Source organism: Oncorhynchus mykiss, chromosome 10, assembly GCF_057628025.1.
Source record: "Oncorhynchus mykiss isolate SJ-2025 chromosome 10, ASM5762802v1, whole genome shotgun sequence".
In the NCBI taxonomy this organism is placed as follows: domain Eukaryota; kingdom Metazoa; phylum Chordata; class Actinopteri; order Salmoniformes; family Salmonidae; genus Oncorhynchus; species Oncorhynchus mykiss.
In genome coordinates this window covers 41,305,940-41,319,135 of record NC_143031.1, presented here as the reverse complement: position 1 = coordinate 41,319,135, position 13,196 = coordinate 41,305,940, and positions in this window count along the sequence as shown.

The following is a 13,196-nucleotide window of genomic DNA, read 5'->3' as shown; positions in this document are numbered from 1 at the left end:
GCCCAGAAGTTAATTGACAGCATGCCAGAGCGGATTGCAGAGGTCTTGAAAAAGGGTCAACATTGCATATATTGACTCTTTTCATCAACTTCATGTAATTGTCAATAAAAGCCTTTGACACTTATGAAATGTTTGCAATTATACTTCAGTATTCCATAGTAACATCTGACAAAAATATCTAAAGACACTGAAGCAGCAGACTTTGTGAAAATTAATATTTGTGTCATTCTCAAAACTTTTGGCCACTACTGTATGTGTGTGAAGTCAACAAAGGGCCCCGTCACTGTGTTTCAGAACCTTGGAGAGTTCCATGTCGACAGGATACTTCCTGTCATTAACCCCTAACCAGTGGTGTAACGTACCTAAGTAAAAATACTTGAAAGTACTACTTACGTTGTTTCATGGGGTATCTATACTTTACCATTCATATTTCTAACAACTTTTACTTTTACTTTACTATATTCCCAAATAAAATATTGTACTTTTTACTCAATACGTTTTCCCTGACACCCAAAAGTACTTGTGACATTTTGAATGCATAACAGGACAGGAATATTGTCAAATTCACACAATTATTAAGGGAACATCCCTGGTCATCCCCACTGCTTCTGATCTGGCAGACTCACTAAACACAAATGTTCATTTGTAAATTATTTCTGACTGTTGGAGATTGCCCCTGGCTATCCATCTGGCTTGCATAATGTAATGAATTTGAAATTATTTTGGTACTTCAGTATATTTTAGCAATTACAGTTACTTTTGATACTTAAGTATATTTCAAACCAAATACTTTTAGACTTTTATTCAAGTAATATTTTACTGCGTGGTTTTCACTTTTACTTGAGTCATTTTCTATGACAATTGGGTACTTTATCCACCACTGCCCATTCAGTTGAAACTTGTGCCCCCTCAGTTTTAGTTTTATGTCCCTATATAAAAATAGCAAAAAAGTTCAAATGATTGAGGGACAGGTTGGCAAAATCTGTATCTCCACTGCTCTATGCCATCACAATGTTCAGGCTATGGAATGCCACAGGGCTGCTAGGTGTGACTCCTTTGGGTTTCCATAGAAAGTAGTAGGCTCATCTGTGGTAAGTTAAGTGAATAATGGGATACGCCTCCGCCTGTAATATTTGAATTCTATTTGTAAGGGCGGGGTCAAGATTACCATTGAAGCTGTGAAAACACATTTTCCACTTTGACAAATGTGTTCAGTCAGCACAGAAGAAGCATGCTACACCCAAGGAAAGCTGAACTAATCCAACTGGCTTTTGAAGGGGATCTTGCAAAAGGATTTTGGGGAGAATGGTATGATCAATTACTCAGGAAGTTCCACAGAGCATCAAGAAGGCTGCAACTCTTCTGAAAAGGTAAGAAACAATCTAGCTGGTTGGTTTTTATAAAAATATTGGCAAGATTACTTTGTCAAACCCTGACCATAGTTTGCTTTGTATGTTGCTATGTTTTGTTTGGTCAGGGTGTGATCTGAGTGGGCATTCTATGTTGTGTGTCTAGTTTGTCTGTTTCTGTGTTTGGCCTGATATGGTTCTCAATCAGAGGCAGGTGTTAGTCATTGTCTCTGATTGGGAACCATATTTAGGTAGCCTGTTTGGTGTTGGGGTTTGTGGGTGATTGTTCCTGTCTTTGTGTTTGTTACACCAGATAGGGCTGTTTTCGGTTTTTTTCACAGTTTCTTGTTTTTTTGTATATTGTTCTATTTTCATCTTTATTAAAGATATATCACAATACCCATGCTGCGTTTTGGTCCGCCTCTCCTTCAACAGAAGAATCCCGTTACATACTTGCTTTAGTGTACTGTATAGGGCGCTGTCCATGGTGCTGATAGACGTTAGAGGAGATTTCGTGCCAACCTATTAGTAGGGCTGGGGCGGTAGTGAAATTTCATCAGCTGGTGATTGTCAAGCAAATAACTGTCGGTCTCACGGTAATTGACCGCTAATTAAAATAAACGCATTTAGCATCTCCTGGCTTCCCTACAAGCCACTGATGCAGACCTTTGGAACATCTACATTTCATGTAAAATCCATGTAATATAGCCTACACCTTTACAAAAAATCCACTATTTATTTTATACAGGTCTAAAGAAACATGATATGAAGACAATGTAGTCTATTTCAGAAGAACAGAATAGCATCTTCTGAGTTGTCCTTTTGTTAGGTCCTGATCTGGCTATGCCATATGGCTGTGGACTACACCAGTTAATTTAGCAGACAAGATTTTGCTGGCATTATTTTATAATATTTTATAGTATGAAGAGTACAATTGAACAAAGCTGAATAAAATAGAAAGGATATTTCTAGTGTGCGCATCCGGCTATTCTGTGTTGAGCGGTTAACAAAGAAATAGGTACTCCTATATGCTGAATTTAGAGTTATTAATGTAACTTTAGTTGGTCTACAAACGTTGGGCTATATATTTCGATTTTTAAGACATTGTAAGGCTGCATGATGCGACTCTAATGATGATGATTTGAAAAAAAGTTGCTTGAAAGGCTAGAGCCCTGCTTTGTTTAGTTGCACAGGCGGTACACACTTCGTCCGTCTCTCATTCACAATTTCAGAAGCACTAGACAATCCCTTGAATTACGTTGAGTGGCCATAATGCACCCTAAAAAAATCCATTCCTTTTGCAGCCCTTCTCCCTGAGTGCTGCCTGCTCCGAAGCACCTCTCATCTCACTCACACGGCTCTCCATCACGTGATCGGGTCTTTCTTACAGGCTACAAGTGAAGACAGACACAGGACACAACTGTGCGTGTCCTTATCCAATTCCGAGGCGCATATTGAAGATATTGGAAGAACTGTCCACATTTACTTTTCGTCAGCCAACAACATGAGTAGGCCTAACAAACAGCAAAAGCACTAGCCTATGTCAATTTACTATCCCACATGGTGCAAAAGTTTACCTATTCTATTCTGTGTGAGAAATAAATATTCCAAACATAGCCTGGGACAGTTGTGGGATGCGATAGATCCCAAATTAATACAATCACTATTATCAAAACAACTTTTTTAAGCAATGACGCTGACGCAACAGATCAGAACATTTAGCTTAAATATGTTGAAAACTATTTGGCAATTTATTCACATTATAAGCAGAGCCATGCGCAGACAGCAGTAGGCTATAAGCACAAATGTTCAATTAGCGGAAAACACCACTATCAAAAGTGACCGCAAATGTAATTATGCATGCAATGCTTTTATTATAAAGGTGCATTTTTATGGTGAAAATGATCTTCCCCAAACTTGAAACTCACGTGCTGCTTATGTATGCCAGTTAGGCTCTACACCCCTTGTAAAGTAGATTAATGTGCTTAATTTTAAGAAGTTATTTGGCCACTTTAGTTGTGATACAAACCTTATCAAAACATTTAGGCCTATGGGCTAGGCTACATGAGGTGTGTGACTAAGAGTCGAACAAAAAAGGCATTGTTTCTTGCCTTAAACTGGGCATCATCCACAAGTGATAATATGGAATTCACAAGTGATATACATGTAATCTCTGTACTTAAATAGCAAATGGAAGACGCTTATCCTGTGGTTCATTTTCATATACTCCTGTTGTAAAGATAAGCAATGTGCTCAATATTTGCATACTATTAGGAAAGTTGAGAAATAAATATAGTAGGCCTAGGCTATAGAAATCTGATGGGATCCTCCTCTTTTTAATAGAGGCCATCACTCTGTTTTCTCGCACAATTACATAGCCTATAGAATTGTTTCGCAACATTTGCATTTGATTACAAAGAGTCCTGAAAACAAAAAACATTTGTCACAAGAAATTTGCTTTCTGGTATATAGAAAATACCCAAGCCTTGAAGCAAGCTTCCAGAAAATTGGAACGGAAATGGTGCTACACCAAACTGGAAGTCTTCTGACGAGCTTGGAAAGACAGTACCGTGCTGATTTTTTTTCCAACCTAATTGAGCATAAAAAGCAGCATTCAACAAGCTTTCACTTCAGCAGTGAGGATTTCATGTTCCTCTGTGCACATATCACCGACAAATTGAAATGGTCCACGCACACAGACAGTGTGGTGAAGGCGCAACATCGCCTCTTCAACCTCAGGAGGCTGAAAAAATATGGCTTGTCACCGAAAACTCTCACTAACTTTTACAGGTGCACAATTGAAATCATCCTGTCGGGCTGTATCACCGCATGGTACGGAAACTGCACCGCCCATAACTGCAGGGCACAACACATCACTGGGGGCAAACTACCTGACCTCCAGATCACCTACAACACCCGATGTCACAGGAAGACAGAAAAGATCAAGGACAATAACCACCCGAGCCACTGCCTGTTCACCCCGCTTCCATCCAGAAGGCGAGGTTAGTATAGGTGCATCAAAGCTGGGACAGAGAGATTGAAAAACAGCTTATATCTCAAGGCCCTTAAATGGTTAAACAGCCATCACTAACCTACAAAGCATTACATATCTCCCCATTTTGGTCCTGCCGTACATACCTACACGTACGCTATGGTCACAAGAAGCAGAACTCCTTATTGTCCCTAGAATTTCTAAGCAAATAGCTGGAGGCAGGGTTTTCTCCTATAGAGCTCAATTTTTATGGAATGATCTGCCTATCCATGTGAGAGAGGAACACTCGGTCTCGCCCTTTAGGTTTTAAATGTTTTAGGTCCTATGATTGAGTGTAGCCTGCCCAGGGGTGCGAATGTGAAGGGCAAGGCACTGGAGTGACGAACTGCTCTTGCTGTCTCTGCATGGCCGGCTCCCCTCTCTCCACTGGGATTCTCTGCCTCTTACCCTATTACGGGGCTGAGTCACTGGCTTACTAGTGCTCTTCCATGCCGTCCCTAGGAGGGTTGCGTTACTTGAGTAGGTTGAGTCACAGACGTGATCTTCCTGTCCGGTTTTGCGCCCCCTCGGGCTTGTGCGGTGGAGGAGATCTTAGTGGCCTATACTCAGCCTTGCCTCAAGGTAGTAAGTTGGTGTTTTGTTGATCTCCCTCTAGTGGTGGGAGGCTTGTGCTTTGGCAAAGTGGGTGTGGTTATATCCTGCATGGTTGGCCCTGTCCGAGGGTATCGTCTGAAGGGGCCACAGTGTCCACCGACCCACCCCTGTCTCAGTCTCCAGTATCTATGCTGCAATAGTCTATGTGCCTGGAGGCTAGGGTCAGTCTGTTATATCTGGTGTAATTCTCCTGCCTTATCTCGTGTCCTGTGTGAATTTAAGTATGCTCCCTCTAATTCTCTCTCTCTCCCTCTCTCCCTCCCCTCCTGGAGGACCTGAGCCCTGGGATCATGCCTCAGGACTACCTGGCCTGATGACTCCTGGCTGTCCCCAGCCCACCTGGTTATGCTGCTGTTCCAGTTTAAACTGTTCTGCCTGCGGCTAGGGAACCCTGATCTGTTCACCAGATGTGCTACTTTGTCCCAGACCTGCTGTTTTTGACTCTCTCTCTCTACCGCACCTGCTGTCTCGACCTCTGAATGCTCGGTTATGAAAATCCAACTGACATTTACTCCTGAGGTACTGACATGTTGCACCCTCTACAACCACTGTGGTTTGACCATGCTGGTCATCTATGAACGTTTGAACATCTTGAAGAACAATCTAACCTTAAATGGCCATGTACTTTCATAATCTCCACCCGGCTCAGCCAGAAGAGGACTGGCAAACCCTCAGAAAACCTGGTTCCTCTCTAGGTTTCTTCCTAGGTTCCTGCCTTTCTAGGGAGTTTTTCCTAACCACTATGCATCTACATCTGCATTCTTGCTGTTAGGGGTTCTAGGCTGGGTTTCTGTATAGCACTTTGTGACATCAGCTGATGTAAAAGGGCTTTACAAATGCATTTAATTGATTGATTGATTGATTGATCCATCTCTTATGTCCTCTGGAAATAAAGTTTCCTATTGTGTGTAACTCTCTGTGACTTAGCTTTATTCCTATGACCAGGAAAGGTGTCAGTGAGTCACAGACCAGCCCAACTGGAGAGTCGCTGGCTTTCACTACTACTATCAGCATTTAGTTTGCATTATTTTGGACAGCTGTGTATACGGCTGCATTCACAGCCTTATACTTCAATAGGTGAATTACCATACCTATATTGTAGCCTATATTCATTACCAAAATGGCCTAGCTGTTGGGCACTGTAATGGTTTTCCTCCTCTTCGTCCGAAGAGGAGAGGCGAGAAAGATCGGAGGACCAATATGCGGCATGGTAAGTGTCCATAGTTGTTTATTTAAACACATAAACTGAACACTCCATACAAAAACAATAAACATAACGTGAATAACCGAAAACCGTACCGTGCGGTGAAAAGCACAGACACGGAAACAATCACCCACAAAACAACAGTGAAACCCAGGCTACCTAAGTATGATTCTCAATCAGAGACAACTAATGACACCTGCCTCTGATTGAGAACCATACTAGGCCGAACACAGAAAAACAACCTAGACACACAAAACATAGAATGCCCACCCAACTCACATCCTGACCCACTAAAACAAACAATTAACACAATAACTAGGGTCAGAACGTGACAGTACCCCCCCTCCCAAGGCGCGGACTCCGGCCTCAAAACCTGAACCTATAGGGGAGGGTCTGGGTGGGCATCTGTCCGCGGTGGCGGCTCTGGCGCTGGACGTGGACCCCACTCCACCATAGTCTTAGTCCGCCTCTGTGGTCTCCTAGGAACGGCGACCCTTGCCGCCGACCCTGACCTGGGAACCCTAAAAAACAGGCCCCCCAGACTGAGGGACACCTCTGGACCTAAGGGGTAGCTCAGGACTGAGGGGTAGCTCAGAACTGATAGGTAGCTCAGGACTGAGGGGTAACTCAGGACTGAGGGGTAGCTCAGGACTGAGAGGTAAATCAGGACTGATAGGTAGCTCAGGCTGGTTGACGGCTCTGGCAGCTTCTGGCTGACTGACGGCTCTGGCGGATCCTGGCTGAATGGTGGCTCTGGCGGATCCTGGCTGAATGGCGGCTCTGGCGGATCCTGGCTGACTGGCGGCTCTGGCGGATCCTGGCTGACTGGCGGCTCTGGCGGATCCTGGCTGACTGGCGGCTCTGGCGGATCCTGGCTGACTGGCGGCTCTGGCTGACTGGCGGTTCTGGCGGATCCTGGCTGACTGGCGGCTCTGGTGGATCCTGGCTGACTGTCGGCTCTGGCGGATCCTGGCTGACTGGCGGTTCCAGGCTGACTGGCGGCTCTGGCGGATCCTGGCTGACTGGCATTTCTGGCGGCTCCAGGCTCACTGGCGGCTCCGGCGGCTCCACGCTGACTGGCGGCTCCGGCGGCTCCACGCTGACTGGCGGCTCCGGCGGCTCCACGCTGACTGGCGGGTCTGGCGGCTCCACGCTGACTGGCGGCTCTGGCGGCTCCACGCTGACTGGCGGCTCTGGCGGCTCATGACAGACTGCCGGCTCTGGCGGCTCATGACAGACGGGAGACTGTAGCAGCTCTGGACAGACGGGAGACTCTGGTAGCTCTTGACAGACAGGAGACTCTAGCAGCTCTGGACAGATGGGCAGCTCAGGCGGCGCTGGGCAGACGGGCACCTCAGGCGGCGCTGGGCAGATGGGCAGCTCAGATGGCGCCGGACAGGCGGGAGACTCCGGCAGCGCTGGAGAGGAGGAAGGCTTTGGCAGCGCTGGACAGAGGAGCTCTGGCGCCTCTGGACTGAGGGGCTCTGGTGCCTCTGGACTGAGGGGCGGAAGCTCTGGCAGCACCGGACAGGCGGGAGACTCCGGCAGCGCTGGAGAGGAGGAAGGCTCTGGCAGCGCTGGACAGAGGGACTCTGGCGCCTCTGGACTAACGGCGGAAACTCTGGTAGCGCCGGACAGGCGGGAGCACCTGTTTTAATGGGACGGAGAGACAGCCTGGTGCGGGGTGCCGGCACTGGTGGACCGGGCTGGGGACACGCACCTCAGGGCGAATGCCTTGCATACTATGCCAAATCAACAGCTCTCTCTCTTCACTCTCCTCCAATTCTATTAACAACTCCTCAAGTGTCTCCTCATCTCCCATCCGTTCACTCTCCTCCAATCTGTCCAATAACATCTCGACCCTCTCAGACTCTCGACCCTCAGCTTCGCCGACAGCTCCAAGTGCCTCCCCCCAATACATTTTTGGGGCTTTCTCTCGGGCTTCCTTGCCAGTCGCGTTCCCTCATATCGATGGCTCCTCTCTCCAGCTGCCTCTGTTCTCCTCAATGCCTCCACCTGTTGCTGCTTTTGCTGCTGCTGCTGCTTCTTCTGCTGCTTCTGTTGCTTCTCCTGCTGCTGCTGCTGCCGCTTCCTCTCCTGCTGCTGCTTTAGCTGCTGCCGCTTCCTCTGCTGCATCTGTTGCTTCTCCTCCTGCTGCTTTTGCTGCTGCTGCTGTTGCTCCTGCTGCTGCTGCTTCTCCTGCTGCACCTTGGGACGGCGACACTCCCCTGGCTTTGCCCAGGGTCCTCTCCCGTCGAGGATTTCCTCCCACGTCCAGGAGTCTTGTGTCTTCAGCCGCTGTTGCTGCTCATTACCACGCCGCTTGGTCCTTGTTTGGTCTGTGATTCTGTAATGGTTTCCCTCCTCTTCGTCCGAAGAGGAGAGGCAAGAAGGATCGGAGGACCAATATGCGGCGTGGTAAGTGTCCATGGTTGTTTATTTAAACACATAAACTGAACACTCCATACAAAAACAATAAACGTAATGTGAATAACCGAAACCGAAAACAGTACCGTGTGGTGAAAAGCCCAGGCTACCTAAGTATGATTCTCAATCAGAGACAACTAATGACACCTGCCTCTGATTGAGAACCATACTAGGCCGAACACAGAAAAACAACCTAGACACACAAAACATAGAATGCCCACCCAACTCACATCCTGACCCTCTAAAACAAACAATTAACACAATAACTAGAGTCAGAACATGACAGGCACGGTCAATAAGCTCCAGATTTTGTGTCAAACTGTCACCTCAAAAGCACTCAATCAACTTCATTTCAACAACAAAACATCTATGTGATGACGTTGAATGAATGTGGAAAACTGATTGGATTTGCATAAAGTAATCAACTCTTTTTCACCCAAATCCAATGACATGGTGAAATATTTTGTTGATATCATGTTGAATTCGCGTTAGTTGACAACTCAACCAAATGTAAATTAATCAAAACTAGATGTTGAATTGATGTCTGTGCCCAGTGGGTACCCAGCAGGTGGTTCTAAAACACATCACAGCAAGCCTTGTCCATGTGTAAAACTACACACACGTAAAACTACACACACACACGTCTCTCCGCATCTCTCCAGATGAATGTCTTGGTGCGTTAAGTTGATGTGTGCTCATTAACAGCACTAACCGTTAGCACTCTCAGCGAGCAGACGAGACCATCAATCACACTTAAACATGACGGCAGCCGCCCGCAGGCCTGCTTGTCACCGTGCCAACGCACAGTCCCACTGCATCCCACTACGCCGGTAAACACCAAAAACAACAGCAAGGCACCGCACATCAAGGCAGCCATCAGCTTTCAACAACACAAACCAGGAAAAGTTACCCACTTTCAAAAGAACAGTTCTGTGTCATGCAAAATGACTTTCGGAAATGTTTCCGTCTGACTGTGTTTTTAGATTTTCAATAGTGATATGAAAAGCATTTCCTCAGTCTGTCAGAACAAACCGTAGGCTACAATGCAACATCTCTGTCAACCTTTCCTGCATCGCTGCCACTTCGGCCTGAAGTCCCTCTGTCCACTAAGAGAAGCCAAGGGACACTGTTTCAGGTGGCCACCCACCCATGATGTTGCTCACTTAGACCTCACCTCAGCATGCTAGCACAGACAACCAGACACCTGGTGCTGGAACGCATATTGATTTAGTGTTAATCCAAGGAGATTGTAATCAATTTGGAACTGCAATCTCATATACATAGAGTATCTGGTGATAAGGGCAGGGTATCGATCGTCTCAGAGAGATGGGAGAGATGTCCTTGAGCCTGACTGGGATTAGGAGGCATTCAATGAGAGACGGGTAGTTTCCCCTCTGAGCTCTTTCCATACAACCATAAATCTGCTCTCAAAATGGCCAACTTCACACATTCTTTTCCTCTAACTTTTGTTTTATGGGGAAGGCATAGATATAATAGAAGGTACATAAGACTGTGGTATAAATGAAAAGAGAAACAATGACTTCCTGACAGACAAACACAGCGTTCATCACACCCAGCCACCATCATTCATAATGTACTGCATTTATAGCACACAGCAGATCTCAGATTGCATTGGCAAAGAATACTACTTTCTCCTCATTCTTGCTCGCTCTTCAAATTCTCAGCTGTCATCCGCACCTCATCTTCTCCTCATCAGTGTTTTTTCCCGAGCCTCCCATGTCCAAATAATAAAATATACAAATACAGTACCAGTCAAAAGTTTAGACACACCTACTCATTCATGGGTTTTTCTTTCTTTTTATTATTTTCTACATTGTAGAATAATAGCGAAGACTTTAAAACTATAAAATAACACATATGGAATCATGTAGCAACCAAAAAAGTGTTAAACAAATCAACATATATTTTATATTTGAGATCCTTCAAAGTAGCCACCCTTTGCCTTGATGACAGCTTTGTACACACTTGGCATTCTCTCAACCAGCTTCACCTGGAATGCTTTTCCAACAGTCTTGAAGGAGTTCCCACATATGCTGAGCACTTCTTGGCTGCTTTACCTTCACTCTGCAGTCCAACTCATCCCAAACCATCTCAATTGGGTTGAGGTCAGGTGATTCTGGAGGCCAGTTCAACTTACGCAGCACTCCATCACTCTCCGTCTAGGTCAAATAGCCCTAACGCTGGATGGGGGTGTGTTTTGGTGATTGTCCTGTTAAAAAACAAATGATAGTCCCACTAAGCGAAAACCAGATGGGATGGTGCATAGCTGCAGAATGCTGTGGTAGCTTTGCTGGTTAAGTGTGCCTTGAATTCTAAATAAATCACAGACAGTGTCACCAGCAAAGCACACCCACACCATCACACCTCCTCCTCCATGCTTCACAGTGGGAACCACACATAAAGAGATAAGATGCATCTCACAAAGACACAGAGGTTGGAACCAAAATTCTTAAATTTGGACTCATCAGACCGAAGGACAGATTTCCACCAGTCTAATGTCCATTGCTTGTGTTTCTTGCCCCAAGCAAGTCTCTTCTTCGTATTGGTGTGCTTTAGTAGTGGATTTCTTTGCAGAAATTCGACCGAATTCGGCCTTGTTTCACATAATCTTCTCTGAACAGTTGATGTTGAGATGTTTCTGTTACTTGAACTCTGTGAAGCATTTATTCGGGCTGCAATTTCTGAGGCTGGTAACTTTAATGAACTTATCCTCTGCAGCAGAGGTAACTCTGGGTCTTCCTGTGGCAGTCCTCATGAGAGCCAGTTTCATCATAGCGCTTGATGGTTTTTGTGACTGCACTTGAAGAAACGTTCAAAGTTATTGAAATTTTCCAGATTGACTGATTTTCATGTCTTACAAAGTAATGATGGACAGTCGTTTCTCTTTGCTTATTTGTACTGTTCTTACCATAATATGGACTTGGTCTTTTATCAAATAGGGCCATCTTCAGTATAACACCCCTTGTCACAACACAACTGATTGGCTTAAACGCATTAAAAAGGAAAGAAATTCCACACATTAACTTTTAACAACGCACATCTGTTATTGAAATGCATTCTAGGTGACTACCTCATGAAGCTGGTTGAGAGAATGCCAAGAGTGTGCAAAGCTGTCATCAAGTTAAAGGGTGGCTACTTTGAAGAATCAGACCTACAAAATATATTTTGATTTGTTTAACACTTTTTTGGACATTTGTTTTAAAATGGCAAAATGTTATCTCCGCCACATGACAAAATCTGTATAATTGCAGGAAAATAGCTTTTAAAACAGCAAAAGTTCACAGCGACAATTATTTTTGGTTTGCAACCGCACCGTTGGCACGCCCCCGCCACACCCACCACCTAAGTCCCATTTTGATCCAGTAAAAAACATGCTCATTATCTCTTCCTATGATTGCACTCTCTCTCAACCAGCTCCTATCTCCTAGACAGAGTGATATCTTGTCAGCCTCTTCCTTCTGTTCCGTTGACTGTCACTACCCTTTCCACCATAGCCTCATTATCGTTACGCTCCATCCTCTTATTCTCATCTCGTCTCACAGTCATCCCACCCGAAGAAACGGCAAGATATTAACTTCCCCACCTCCCTCTCCCCCGCCTCTCTCTCTTTGGGGTCAGTGACAGGACTCTATTTGCTGGATGGGACTGTATCTCATTGAGAGATTGTCAGTGCATACAGGGTGGGAGGGAGCAGTGAGACAGAGGAAGAGAGCCAGGGTCTGCTGCTTTGTATACTGTTGCATTACTCTCCTCACATATCCATAGGGTCTACCACTGCCTTTAAGAGAACTGTTTGGACTTAGACTTAGGACTTAGGTAGAAAAACCCTCTGCCTTTTCTGTAGCCCTTTACACTGGTACCCGTATATACAGGTTGAAAATGGCAGATTTGGGCACTAATAAGTGCCTAAATTGGAACGTAGTGCCTGTACAGTAACATGCTATACATGACGTCAGGGCTCTGCATTTCCCAGGACTGTATGGGTTTGACTGACAGCCGTCGTGAACTCGAGCACCGCACATGATAAGATATTGCCCCCATCCCTCCCGCTAATTTGGCAACTTTTTGACATTTTTTGTTCTCTGAGTGAGGGAAATGCTGTAAATTTAAGATGACTCAAGGTATTTTCAAAGATGTTGAAGATTATTAGAAATTATAAATACAATACAGTTTTGTGTCAGGTGAACTGTTGTCACCTTTGGTCAAAGAATTTTCCCAGCATCCCTAAATTGTTCCCTTTCAGTCGCTGCCATAGTTATGCATATATGCTTTTCATATTTCTTCTGTAGGAAACCTTTACATTTAGCCTTATCCATGTAGGCCAATTCCCACAAGTGTAAAGGGCTAACTCTATTGCGAAATTCACAAGATTGTGTGGTCAACTTCATTCACAGCAATACAATAGAGGCAGAAGAAAATAGATGAAAAGATACTTTCAGAAATGTTATTGTGCATGTCTAGTGTTGTGTCCATCACTGTGTGCTCATCTTGCTTACTGTACAATATGCTCCTTGCTATGCAAGTATACACCTCTCTAAGCAAGGACTAG